The sequence below is a fragment of the Symphalangus syndactylus genome, chromosome 12, assembly GCF_028878055.3.
Source record: "Symphalangus syndactylus isolate Jambi chromosome 12, NHGRI_mSymSyn1-v2.1_pri, whole genome shotgun sequence".
NCBI lineage: Eukaryota > Metazoa > Chordata > Mammalia > Primates > Hylobatidae > Symphalangus > Symphalangus syndactylus.
Genome location: NC_072441.2, coordinates 72093177 through 72106669, shown reverse-complemented (window position 1 = coordinate 72106669; position 13493 = coordinate 72093177). Strand labels below are relative to the sequence as shown.

The 13493-nt window shown below is 42.6% G+C and overlaps 1 protein-coding gene across 1 annotated transcript in view; it reads left to right on the top strand.

Moving 5' to 3' along the window:
* LOC134734847 (glyceraldehyde-3-phosphate dehydrogenase-like) overlaps positions 1 to 13493 on the top strand; it is a 51139-nt gene that overhangs the window by 23651 nt on the left and 13995 nt on the right. The window lies entirely within an intron of this gene.

Sequence of the window (13493 nt, the reverse complement as noted above, 5' to 3'; positions counted from 1 at the left end):
TCAAGCAAAGAAAGTATTTCAAGAAGAGTGTGGACCACTATGTTGGATGCTGCTGATGCATCAAATGCAATAGGAAAATAATTGATTATTGATTTTGACAACATCATAAGTAATTTGGTAAGAGAAATTTCCAGGAACTGTTGGGTTGAAAGTTCAATTGGAAAGTCCAACACACAATTCATCTGTGTGTTGAGGAATAGAAGAAAAATGTGAAGACAGTGACTTAATAAACTCCTGTTCAAGAAGATCTCAGTAAAAAGGTGTTACAGCCAGTGGAGTCAAGAGTTTATTTTTGTTGTGTTGTCTTAAAATTGGACTGCTGCCTTTATGAATCCTCAGCACCTTGTACAGAGCAAATATTCAAACATTTTTGAGTGACTCAATAAAGCATCTGTGTCTCATACACCTTTTTAATCACTAGAAGAATTTGCACAACATCTGACACGTAATAGAAACTCAATAAATGTTTACTGAATAAATGAAAGGAAGGATGAGTGAACAATCAAGGACTCTAGAATGTCTTAGTGCTTTTGAAACTTAGTGCGTATGAACTAATACATAAAAAGAAATAGAAGAGAACAGTGACCACAAAAATGAAAAAAAGTAGAAAGTTTTCCATACTAATGTGAGGCTGGGACCAATGAACAGGCCAAAGCTGTTTGCCAAGGAGAAGCAATTTTCCTCCCATCTAAAACATGGATGTGAGTAGGGTCCCAGGTATTTGAAGGGTACTTGAAGAGCCAGTTTTCAGAAGTAGGGAAAAATGAGTCATCCCCTCCACCATACAGGACAGCTGGGGGCAGAGCTTTTGGTTTATATGAGCTCAACTTGGCTGTCTTTCCCAGCAAGGCCTTTGGAGTGAGGAAGGAGAAGGCTTTAACAAAATCTCTTTTCCATCTCCTACTTAATTCTCTGTTTTTCGGTTATTTTGGGAAGGTCACATAGCTGCCATTCAACCAGGTGCTCCAGAGGCTGACAATGATGGTATGGTAGCCAGCCTCTAAGGTGACTCCAATGGTTTCTACTTCTTCATATTCATTCCCTTGCGTGTGGGCTTGAACCTAGTAACTTGCTTTTAATCAATATGACAAGACAAAAATGATGGGATGTTTCTTCCATGATTAGGTTAGAAAAGATCATTACTTCCATCTTGATTTTACACGTCCTGTTTCTCATTGGGCTGGATGAAACAAGCTGCCATGCTGGAGAGGACAATATAGCAATGAACTGAGGGCAGCCAACAGTCAAAGGGGAACTGAGGCTCTCGGTCCAATAAGCTTCGAGGAAGTGAATCTTCCAACAATTATGTAAGTGAGCTTGAAAGTAGTTATTTTCCCAGTTGAGTCTTCTGACGAGATTGGAACTTTGTGCCATTCCCAGAGCTCTGGGAACTCCAATGTTTAAGAAAAAAAAAATGCCAGGTGCAGTGGCTCACACCTGTAATTCCAGCACTTTGGGAGGCCATGGAGGGTGGATCACCTGAGGTCAGGAGTGTGAGACCAGCATGGCCAACATGGTGAAACCCCATCTCTACTAAAAATACAAAAAAATTAGTTGGGCGTGGTGGCATGTGCCTGATCCCAGCTTAATGGGAGACTGAGACAGGAGAATTGCTAGAACCCAGGAGGTGGAGGTTGCGGTGAGCCGAAGGTTGCGGTGAGCCGAAGGTTGCGGTGAGCCGAGATCGTGCCACTGCAATCCAGCCTAGGTGACAGAGGGAAACTCTATCTCAAAAAAAAAAAAAAAAAAAGAAAGAGAAAAGAAAAAAAACGGTAGACTGTCATACTTTCAACAAGCTACCTTCTTTCCTTGGGGACTTCTCTTGCATTATAAAGAACATTCACTCTTAGTTAAACTCAGTTTGAAAACTACAAGTGGTTTAGCAAATATTAGATACAGTGAAGTTTCTATGTGTTGGTGAAGATGTGGGGAGACAGGCATGTTATTTGTGGAAGTGTAAGTTTATGCAAATTTCTGGTGAGTATTTGACAAAATATTTTAAACTTTCACACACTTGACCCAGCAAGTCCACTGCAGCTACTTATTTTATGGAAAAATCAGTTGAGATCAGACCAAGAGGTCATATGGGACATCTCCTTGCATATAGAAAGCTCTACATATGAGCTCTAACATATTAATTGAGTCATTTACTATATATGACACTTTACATATATTTTCTCATTTAATTTTTAAAACAGACTTTATTTTCTGTAACAATTTTAGCTTCACAACAAAATTGAGGAAAAGTGCAGAGAGTTCTCATATACTCTCATTCCCACACATACACAGACTCCCCCACTATCAACATCCTGCACCAGAATGATACATTTTGTACAATCCATTGATTTGCATTGACACATCTTTATCACTCAAAGTCCACAGTTTACTTTCGGCCTTGCACATTCTCTGAGTTTTGACAAATGTATACTGACATGTAAACACCATTTTATTATCATCTGCCCTAAAAATCCTCTGTGCTCTGCCTATTCATCCCTCTGTGCATCTTGACTCGTACAGCCATTGACTTTTTACTGTCTCCAAGGTTTTGCCTTTTCCAGAATGTCATATATTTGGAATCGCACTGCATGCAGCCTGTTCATTTTGGTTTCTTGCATCTAGTAATATATGTTTATGTTTTCTCCATGTCTTTTTATGGCTTGATAGCTCTTATTTTTTACCACTGAGTAATATTCCACTATCCATTGAACTATTGAAGGATGACTTGACTGCTTCCAAGTTTCGATAATCATGAATAAAGCTGCTATAAAGATCTAACCTAAAAGTATGTTTTTGTGTGGACATAGTTGCTTATTTATTTGTGTAAATGCGATAGAGCATGATTGCTGGATAATGTGTTAAGGATATGTATAGCTTTATAAGAAACTGCCAAACTGCCTTACAAACTCTACCATTTTGCATCCCCGCCAGCAATGGATGAGCATTCCTCATGCTCCACATTCTTGCTAGTATTTGGTGTTGTCTGTGTTATGGATTTTCACCATTCTAATAGGTGTGCAGGGGTATTTTTGTTTTAGTTTGCAATTCTCTAATGACATATGATGTTTAGTATCTTTTCATATGCTTTTTTGTAATCTATGTATCTTCTTTGGCAGGTGTCTGTTCAGTTCTTTTGCCTGTCTTTCTATCAGATTGCATTCCAAATGTAAGACATTTTCAGAATTGAAGAGATTTCTTCTGAGATTTTTATATGCATGTCTTCAGTTTACTGTGGGCATTCCTTTTCCCATGTTTCTGAGCAATGGAGAACAGCTTTTTGGTATTATTGTGATAATATTCTTGCTCATTTCCCTTGGAATTTTTGATCTAGCCCTCTGAGCCAAGCTGCAACTTAAAAATTACACCCACATGTGTCCAGGAGCACAGTTATCACCAGGTAGATGTATACAAAGAGAGCTTCTACTACATTTTCTTGTAAAGTAAGCTAATGTCATTGTCTGTATGCCACATTGTTTTAATACCATATGCTCATGTGATTTGTTTCACTCTTACCACAAACCAATCTCTAATGACTCCCCTAAGTCCTCAGCTGGTGATTTCATGGTTGAAAAGATGACCTTAAGCAGGACACTACTCCTGCATTGAAGTCCTTGTAATAAAGGAGACTTGAGGAAATTTTGCAACGTGATCACTAACAAGCAGGAAAGCATGAAAAAAAATTGATTTGCAAGATTCTGATTGGGTGTTTGGAGGGGTGGACATTATCATACTTATATTTTCTCTGATTTCAAGTCTTATCTTCAAGGCTTTTTTATTTATTTACTTAACCACAAAGAACAATTTAATACTGAAATGTTCTTATCTGTTTCTAATGTGAGGAGAATCATGAGACCACAGTTATGAACTTAATACAAATGGAAGGAGGCTAAGAAAGGTGGTATCTGACAAAGAGTTCTATGATTTAGAAGGGAAATTCCAAAGAGTAAAGTTCTAGAAAGGGCATCAAGTCCCACTGTCCATGAGGGTGATTCCTGATGGATGACAGGAGTATGAGGGCTGGGGAACAGGCCAGAGGAGAGCAAAGTCTGCCTGGGTTTGGTCATTTACTGTGGGACGTGGCTGGTGGGACAGCACTTCATGAGTCAGCCTGCAGTCTGAGGCCGTGTTCTTGGGGACTGCTGGGTAAGAGAAGATTTCTTAGACTTTAATCTCTGTAATTCATTTAGCTCTGTAGTACTTTATTGAGAAAGCCTTCATCTATCTACTAAAGCTATCCAATATGACCAAAATAAACATATCTCCTTTCTCATTTACTGGTGAAGAACTGGACTAGTCAATATTAATTGCTTCCAGGTTCCCCGATCTCTTATTTGAAAACTCTGCTACTCTTTTTGGAGGTCAGTGCATTGCACAGAATAAACATTAGCCAATGTGCCATAAAATCCTGTAACATTGTAGGTCATGACAAAGAATATTTTAGGCTTTTCTTTGCTCCTCTGTTCTTTCTTGTTCTGCTCTTTCTGGCCTTGGCTCTGTGACTCAAAGTAAAAAATATCCCCAAAGTCCCTTGCAGCAGTGCATGAGTTAAGCTAAACCAAGATCACTCTTGTCTCATATTCTTTTTAATCTCGTGAACTTGTATGGTCTGAATGTATCCCCTTCAGATTCACATGTTGAAACTCAATTGCCAATGTGATAGTGTTTAGAGCTGGGGCCTTTAGGAAGTGATTAACATTTGAGGACAGGGCTTTCATGAACGGAGTAAGTGACCTTATAAAAGGACTTCAGAAAACTAGCTGACCCCTTCCATTCTTCTGCCACATGAGGACACAGTGTCCACCTTTTGCAGAAGATGCAGCAACAAGATGCTGTCTTGGAAGGAGATACAGGGCTCTCACCAAACATGGAATCTACTGACACCTTGATCATGGACTTCCCAGACTCTGGAACATTAGAAATAAGTTTCTATTTTTTGTAAATTATCCAATCTGGTATGTTTTGTTACACTAGTACAAAACAGCTTAAACCATGAAGCTTCCATTTTGTTTCAAGTCACATGTTGCCATGCAAATAAGGGTGTTGAAGGTCATCTTCAAGGTGCATGGTCATCTAGGCATCCTGTCCCATAATGCAACTGTGACTGCTGTGTCAGCCTGCCAGTCACCCCTAGATATGTGATTTCTTAGTATGTCCCTAAACTTTCAGCACAAGCACTCTATCCTTGCTGCCAGATTAAAGACCCCTCCCTGGCCTCGAATTATCAGCCACCAATGCAGCAGACAATTTGACATCTGCATAAAAAGTTAAGGCCTAACACTGGGAGCATGGTGAATTTTGTTTTTCTTTTTATCAACCCATTAACAATGACATCTAATTTAGACTTCTGAGCTTCTTTTCAATGACCATGATTCTCCAAAGTATCCACTACTCTTCCAAGTATTCTAACAACACCTGCTTTATATTTTCCTTTCATCTGGTTTGACTGTGCTGCTCTGTTTAACAGATAGAGAGCATGAGTTCTGTTGGAAAATTTTATAGGTATAGCTCTTTTCTCCAGAGTTCAAAGTTCCATACTTATTTCCTAGAGATATACGGGATGTGCAAAAAATTATAATCCAATGATGGTTTCAGTCATTACTGATCTGCCCTTTTAAGATCTTTTATTCTAAGAAGAACCAAAGGGACTGCTTTGAGTCGCACATTTTATGAACTAATTTTTTAAGAGACTGCTGTTTTGAAAGTTTGGGGGTTCGCTTCTTTTTAATTCTGGGTTCTGAATTGCAGTTATAGGCAAGCAGAGCTGCACGACCATACTTCATTTTTCCTCTCTAAATATGTGGTGGTAGACACCCTATATACATATTTAGGTTAAGCAAATAGGCCTTAAAAGTTATTACCAGGTAGTCTGCTCTGGGACTGCTTTCCCTTTTGATGTTTTCCATGCTAATGTTCTTTTGACCCAGCTCTTGACTCTGTGGGTTAATCTGGGCAAAAGTGAACCTGTACTATGGCGTGGGTTCATGCAGGAAAGTGTCCAGTTGAGGAATGATAGAAGAATTTTCAGGTCTGTTGGCTTAGGTAGTGACCCATGCTGCTGGGTTCCATCCTAACTTATTGTTTTTCTCCTTGGACGGCTATAATTTTCCAGATCTGCTAATGTATTTTGATCCAGCTTTGCCTTCCTGGATTAATTTATTTAATAAATATTTATGAGGCCCTCTATGACATTGGGCATAATTCTAAGCTCTTGGGAACGTAGCAGGGAGCAAGACTGCCTAAGGTCCCTATGCGGGTACAGATAAACAATAAAATCTACAACTGAGGTTAGTTCCAGGTTTTGGTAAGAGCTAGGAGGAGAGAGACAACACGATGTGATGAGTGAAGCAGAGCGTATTTTGGAGAGGATAGTCAGGGATGTCTCACTTCTTTAGGGAGGTGACAGTTCAGCTGAGATCTACATGTCAACAGAGAGCCAACCATGAGAAGATGAGGAACACCATTTTATGTAAAGGGAATGACAAATGTGAAGATTCAGAGGCAAGAAAGTTTTGCTTGTTTATGGAATAGAAGGAAGGTCGATCTCTTTGGGGCATCATGAGTAAAAGGGAAGTGATGAGGAGTTGGAAAGTTGAGCAGATCATTCAGTGCCCGGGAGAGCTGGAGATCAGTTTATAGTGCATAGTAAATGGAATGGGAAGCCACAGAAAGGTTTTAAGTAGGTGAAACATAGGATTTGATTTTACTTTAAAAAAATTTCAGGCTGTTGTATGGAGAACAGAGTTTGGCAAGCAGCAAGAGAGATCATGGGAAAAGCCACTGCTGCCACTACTCATTTAGGCAGATATATTTTTTTTCTCTAACCTTTCTTTCTCGGTTTTTTTTTTTTTTTTGAGACAGAGTCTTGCTCTGTCACCCAGAATACTGATGTGCACTGTCACGATCCTCAACTTCTCAGGCCAAGAGATTCTCCTACCTCAGTCTAAGGAGTGGCTGGGACCACAGGTGTGTACCACCATGCCTGGCTAGACTTTTAACAAATTTTTAACTTTGTAGAGATGGGGGTCTCCGTATGTTGCCCAGAGTGGTCTCAAAATCCTAGGTTCAAGTGATCCTCCCACCTCGGCCTCCCAGAGTGCTGGGATTACAGACATGAGTATCCATGCCCAGCCATCTCTAACTTTGCTGTGAGTGGGCCTCTGCCCACCTTCCAATTAGAGAAACTGTACCTGGCAACCTTGGAACTCTTGAGGTTTGATTAGTTTAAGCTACAGATTTTCTTAACCTTGGAGAGCTGTTTTGTTTTTCTTTTAAATGTAGAGAGTGATTAGTTAGAGTGAGGCCTAAGTATCTGTAATTTTGTAGAAACTCCCCCGGTGATTTTAATGAGGAAACAGGGTTGAGAACTCTGTAGGACCAATTAGGGAACCCCCCATTCTTTCTTGGGGATTACAGTAAGTATAAAACATAAGGCTCAAATCCTCTCCTCCACCAATATCATGGAGGCAAAGGGCAGTGCAAGATGCAACAGGCTTTGTCTGCTTCTGGTAGACCACCTTTCACACAACTGCTCCAAATAGTGAAGACAGTAAAATAAGAGCCAGGAAAAGTGCCTGTCTTGGCTGTCCATTAGATAACTCCCACTGCTTCCATCAGTCCAGCAGTGGAAGGCTGCTGCTGGCCTTCACCATCCTCACCATTCATAGTCTCTCTTCCTCTCCTTCTCTCATATCTTTATTTTCCCAACTCAGCTCACTTAACAAATCAAAACCACAAGCATGACTCCTTTTCTCAGTTGCCCTTGGCATTCACATAATTTCCATCCTCTCTGCTGCGTGGCAGGGCAGGAGCACACCTGGCCAATCTCCAGCATGAATTGCCTAGTGCTTGCTCCTCTCTCTCATTGTCACAGCCACAAGTGCCATGCAGATTGCGGTTTTCTGCTGCCAGACTGTGGTTTTAAGTTCATCTCTGCTAATTGAAAGCACATTCCAATGGGTTTCAATTTCCCGCTGCTCCCCTGGGATCCAAACCACTGTTCACAGTGCTCTCTGCATCCAGCTGGTGCCCTGCCTCATTCCGGCAGCTGGGAATGTCAACTTTGGAAGCCAATGTGGTAGGCAGCAGTTTGTTCCATATACCACTTTGCCCTGTGTTCAAGAAGGTTGAAAAAGGTATCAGTGTAATGCGGTGTTCAAGCTGATTTTCCCACTCACGTATTTGAAAGCTGTTTAGCCTAAGTAAAAGTATTGGCAGACTCCATTTCCTGGAGACCAGGGATTCATTGAAAGCAGTTCCATGCATTCTTTTTATTCACTAAAGACACTCCACTGAGATGCTTTTCTGGACCTACTAGGGCTGAAGTAGAGAGTGATTCTGCCTGTGGGTTCTGACACCGTCTGCGTATAGCTGGCCTTACCCGGGCCCCAAGACTGTGACTCATTAAGAGCAGAGCCCCTGAGAAGTTCACCCCTCAGCTGAGTGGGCAAGTGCCGGGCCTAGTGCTCAATGCTAGGGAGACAGATATGAGAGAGGTACAGATGCTTACATATTCCAACACCATTTAAAGGCGAAGGTGAAGGCTGATTTTGTTCCCTTCCTGCCCAACCTGCTTGTGGTGAATTATTTTGCCAACTATAAGTATGATTTTCAGGGGCACAAGGGACTGCAAGGGGTGGGGGGTGGATAGGGGAACTTCTTCCTGTCAAGGCTTCACATGTTATGCTAGGGCAAGATGGTACATTCAGCAAAAGCTCTGAGTTAAGCAGATTCTCTATCAAGGACTTTGCAACTGTAAGTCAGGGTTTCCACCACTGCAGCAAATCAGGCAATGGCCACTGTACCTGGCTTTGTTGGGTGAGGGTGAGGGTAAGGACAGTGTGTGACCTTGGAAAAGCGAATTCACTTTGTCAAGGGGCTGGAAAAGGATCTGACTAGACAGTTATCTTGTCAAGTGTAGCATTAGTGAATGTCTGAAACGAGGGTCACCTCAAGGTTTCTGCTGAAGTAGCTCTGCTGATTTCTGCGTTGAAGTTAATAGATTTGGTAGAAATCACAGACAGGACTTCACAGCCTGAGATTCACTGGACTGACACAGCCAATGTTCAATGTTGCTGAAGCCTGCACCACCATGCCTGATGAAGCCCTCTTTAGTTCTATAATCTGAACTCCACGAAGACATTAAACTGCCCTAGGGGAGCCAGAGAGCCTTTTCCATTTACCCATGATTGATCGATGAATGATAGTTGTTTTACCTGCTGCTAAAAGAAGTTCTCATAATCAGGACTGGCTACATATTTTACAGGGATAGGGTCAGTGCAAAATAAAATGTGGGGTCTCATGTCAGTCCCTTAAGCCAAGCACAGGCCCTGTGTAACCTCACCAGCCATGTGCCCTCACAGCTGCCCTGCTCAGAGCTACACCAGGGATTTGACAGACTCCAGATGGTGAGAGAAGTTAGGGCCGGGCTCATGAGAAGGGTATTCCTATCTCAGTGGCCAGGGTTCATGTTAGGATGACCATAGGCCTGCAGCCCATCTCACACCCACCCCTCTGTCCCCAGTACCTGATTAGGAAGAAGGGCTGACTTCACTAGTGCTGGTTCTTCCATTTCTTGAGGAAAGATTACACTATTCAATAGGGAGCTTCAGGTTTCCAGAACAGACTACTGTTTTGGAGTCTGTAACTGACCCCAGTGCCCCCTGCCTTTGGGGAGAGAATGGCCGAGGCACTTTCTGTTCATCCAGACTTCCCTCTCCACTTCCTCATAATGAACCTCTTTCATGCCTCAGATCACCAACTCAATTCCCTGCTCATTAGTCTTGGGTGAGACCTTGGGCTTTGATAAAAGATAAGAACTCCCACCCAAATTCCCACCAGAGTCCTCTGATGTCTTAAGAAGCACATGTACCCAGAGAGGTTGAGTGGTCCTCACCTGAGTCTCCTAAGAGTGGGAAACTCTCTTTTGAATTCAGTTTTTAAAAGCAAATTTTCTTTCTTTCTTTCTTTCTTTCTTTCTTTCTTTTTCTTTCTTTCTTTCTTTCTTTCTTTCTTTCTTTCTTTCTTTCTTTCTTTTTCTTTCTTTCTTTCTTCTTTCTTTCTTTCTTTCTTTCTTCTTTCTTTCTTCTCTTTCTTTCTTTCTCTCTCTTTCTTTCTTTTTTCTTTCTTTCTTCCTCTTTTTCTTCTTTCTTTCTTTTTTTCTTTCTTTTTTTTTTTGGTAGTATAAAAATACTCCAGGCATTGCATGATTTCAGTTTTGGATCTAATTCCCAGTCCCTTTATAATCATGACAGCTGGACTTCACCTTCATCAGCATTTCCTTTTCCCTGCTCATGGGCCTCTCACTCCCACTTTCACTCTTCACATCACACAAACAAGTTCATTCTCAACCCCATACCTGCTGTGTAGCTTCCCTTTTTTCACATTCTCATCATGATAATCCAGGTTCTTCAGGTTCATCAACACCTTGAAAAGTCATCTTTGAATTCTTTCTTGCTTTGTCATTCAAAGCATTCTGCTCCCTGACTCCCCATCTCTTCCTCTCTCCATTCTAACAGTTCCATTTGCTTGTGTTTTATCCATCCATCCATCCATCCATCCACCCACCCATTCATCCATCCATGCATCCATCCAATCTTCCATCAGCCCATGTGTCTATTTTGTGTCAGACACTGGGGACAGAGAGATGATATGGTGAGTTACTGTCCTCCAGACATGGCAGTGTAGGGGTGGGGAACAGGATATATAAGTGAAAAATTAATGGCAGTGCAACTAGATATGCACAAAGCATGGAGGCTGTAAAATAAGAAGCTGGGAGGGATGCGCTGGCAGGAGAGCTGGGCACCCTCTAAGCAGAGAGAATGCCTTGCACTGGCCTGGGTAGGCATAAAAGCATGCTGCATGCAGGAAGCCCTGAGTTTTGGAAAATTGTTGAGGCACAAAGTAGGAGAATCTGAGGATAAGACAGGGATGGGTGGTAAGAATTAGTCTGGAGTGTTAGGCAGGGCCCAGCACTTCAGAGGTCCTTTATGTTATGCTAAGGCACTCAGGCTCATTCTGACAGTCCTGGGGCTCCACCAGTGGTTCGTTTTAAGGAAGGGCGTGACATGGTGAGACTAGTTCGGAGAGACAACTCTGGCAACACTGCTGCGGATAGGTTTCACGGGTGACTCTCCAAGGTGGGGAGGCCTGTGGGGGGCGCGGGGGGTAAAGGTAGGAATGATGTTGCCAGGGAGGAAAAGGACACATTCAAGAGGTGTTGTGGAGGTAAAGTTGGTAGCGCTGAATGATAGGTGGGCGGAGTGGGGGGCTGCCATTCAGGTTTCTGGCTTCAGAAAGTGGGTGCATGAGAGTTCTGTGCCCACACCCAGTCCCATCTAAACTAGTGGCCATTCTGCCTCGGGCCTACCTCAGTTGCCCCTGTATTCGGTTTTGTTACCAATGCATAAATCAGGCCTTCATTTCTTACCTAGATTCTTGAAGTATCCTCGTCATCTCTTTCAGTCCATCCTACAAAATACTGCCATCACAATCTTCCAGGGACAGCTGAACAATTCCCATTGCATAATGAATGACGTCCCAGCTTTTAGCATCAACATCAATATTCATCACTGGAGGAGACATTCTTTTCCCATACAGTCCAATTTTTGAGAAAAGATGAGGCATGTTATATGTGAAATAATTGATTGTCAAGTGGTCTTTAAGAGGGGCACAGACTCGTACTCTGAGGGCAAAGAATGAACAAGGCAGGCTGTCTCTAGAAGTGACGCCGGGTGATCCTGTCTGTGCCCATCATGTCTTTCTAGGTGTGTCTTTCACCTTTCCCCTGGCCTAGTGTTCTCTGGTCTGGTCTTATTGTTGCCTAAAAGTGACCCCTTTTACCACCTAGGTCTTTGCAGATTGCATTGCCTCTGCCTGGAATACTTTCACTCATATTCCTGTCTGTTGAAATCCTAACCATCTTTTGATATCCAGCCCAAATGCAAGGACCCCATGAATCCCCTATGAGAATGGATCCTCCAGAAGCACTTTCTTTTCATATGACACTCTCCACATTTACTATGCATAGCACCTAACATGTCTTGTATTTTATCTCCCTCACTGGACCACTAGACTGGGAGCAGAAGTGGAAAATTGGAGGCCTTAAACCTGAGTCCAGCCTTTGAATGTGTTTTGTTAGTTTGCATATTATTCCCCAATCAAATTTAATTTATTAAAAAAAAACCCTGTGTTAAACATACAGAAAATTTGAAAATATGATATAATAATATATATTTGGGACATCACCGAGAATGAACAGATTTGCTGCTGACACCTTGCCACCCACTTTTTAAGATACAAAATATTACACATGCAGTTTGAACACTAGCCCACACATCCCTCTTAAAGCTGGTCTTCACACTGCTTTTTCAAATTTAGAGTTACTAACTAATATTTAGAAATCAAAAGATTTCACATAAGAATTGGCCTCCCACCACTTTCCTGCCAGTTCTCAGCAGACCGCTGTGGGTTCCACACCCCATCCAGGCCCTCAGAGCCTGCCTGTCTGGTCTGTGGCTGAGTCTTGCACCTGAGCTCCCTCATCTGCCCTCTTTACATGCTTTCCAGCAGTTGGGGTGGCTCTTCATGCCCCTCGTCCTCCTCCAAACCACTGCCCTGGCTGTGCATCCACTGGACCTGAGAATCCAAGGCCTCATTCAAGCCCCATGGGCTCCTGTGGCTTTTCCCAGTGATTTCAGCTCAGATACATTCTCTGTACTCATATACACCTAGCTCTTAAGCTGGTGGCTGAGCACTTGCCTGCGCTTTCATTTATTCCTTTGCCAGGTACCTTGCAGAGCCACCCAGGTGAAGAAAATGGACCCAAAAGTCCCGCTGGGTCTGCTTTCCTTGTTCTTCCCTCTGAGATTTTGCTGCCCCCATGTGATGCATTGCGTGAGGTGCAGTGCGGCTTGGTGCAGGATCTCTGCCCTCCTGGCACCAGTAGATGTAAGAAGGGATGGCATATATTGTTGGCCACAACACAACAAGGGCTCTATACTTGTTCAGTTGAGAATGCTGGCCATCCGATTCCTTCATCTCTCTTCGATCACTCCTTGCTGCCCAATGGAGATATGTCCTTTCCCTTTCCTTCCCAGTGAAAATTGCCCTGGTGGTTCATAGGTGTGAGGTTTCACTAGGTTGAAAAACAAGGAGGAAGGGCTCTTATCCCAGATTCCACCACCCTCTTTTCCCTCCCATGCAATTTTGCATTAACATATGGATGGTGCGCATGCCTTTCAAGAGCTGGACAGATGCTGGCTCTTGCATTTCGTGCAGAGGACGGGGCAGGAGGGGTGTTCCATTTTTCACCTTACCCCACTGCCTGGAGACACTCCACCCTGATGCTAGTGCTGATCATCTCTTCCTTGGGGTTTTGAAAGTGGTGGAAATCTGTTCATCTGGGCTAGAGTGTTTTTCTCTTTTCCCGTCAGAATGAACACTCAGACTGTATCCTTTTTGATAATCCAATTCCACTGTTTAATGATGTGTAAATTTCC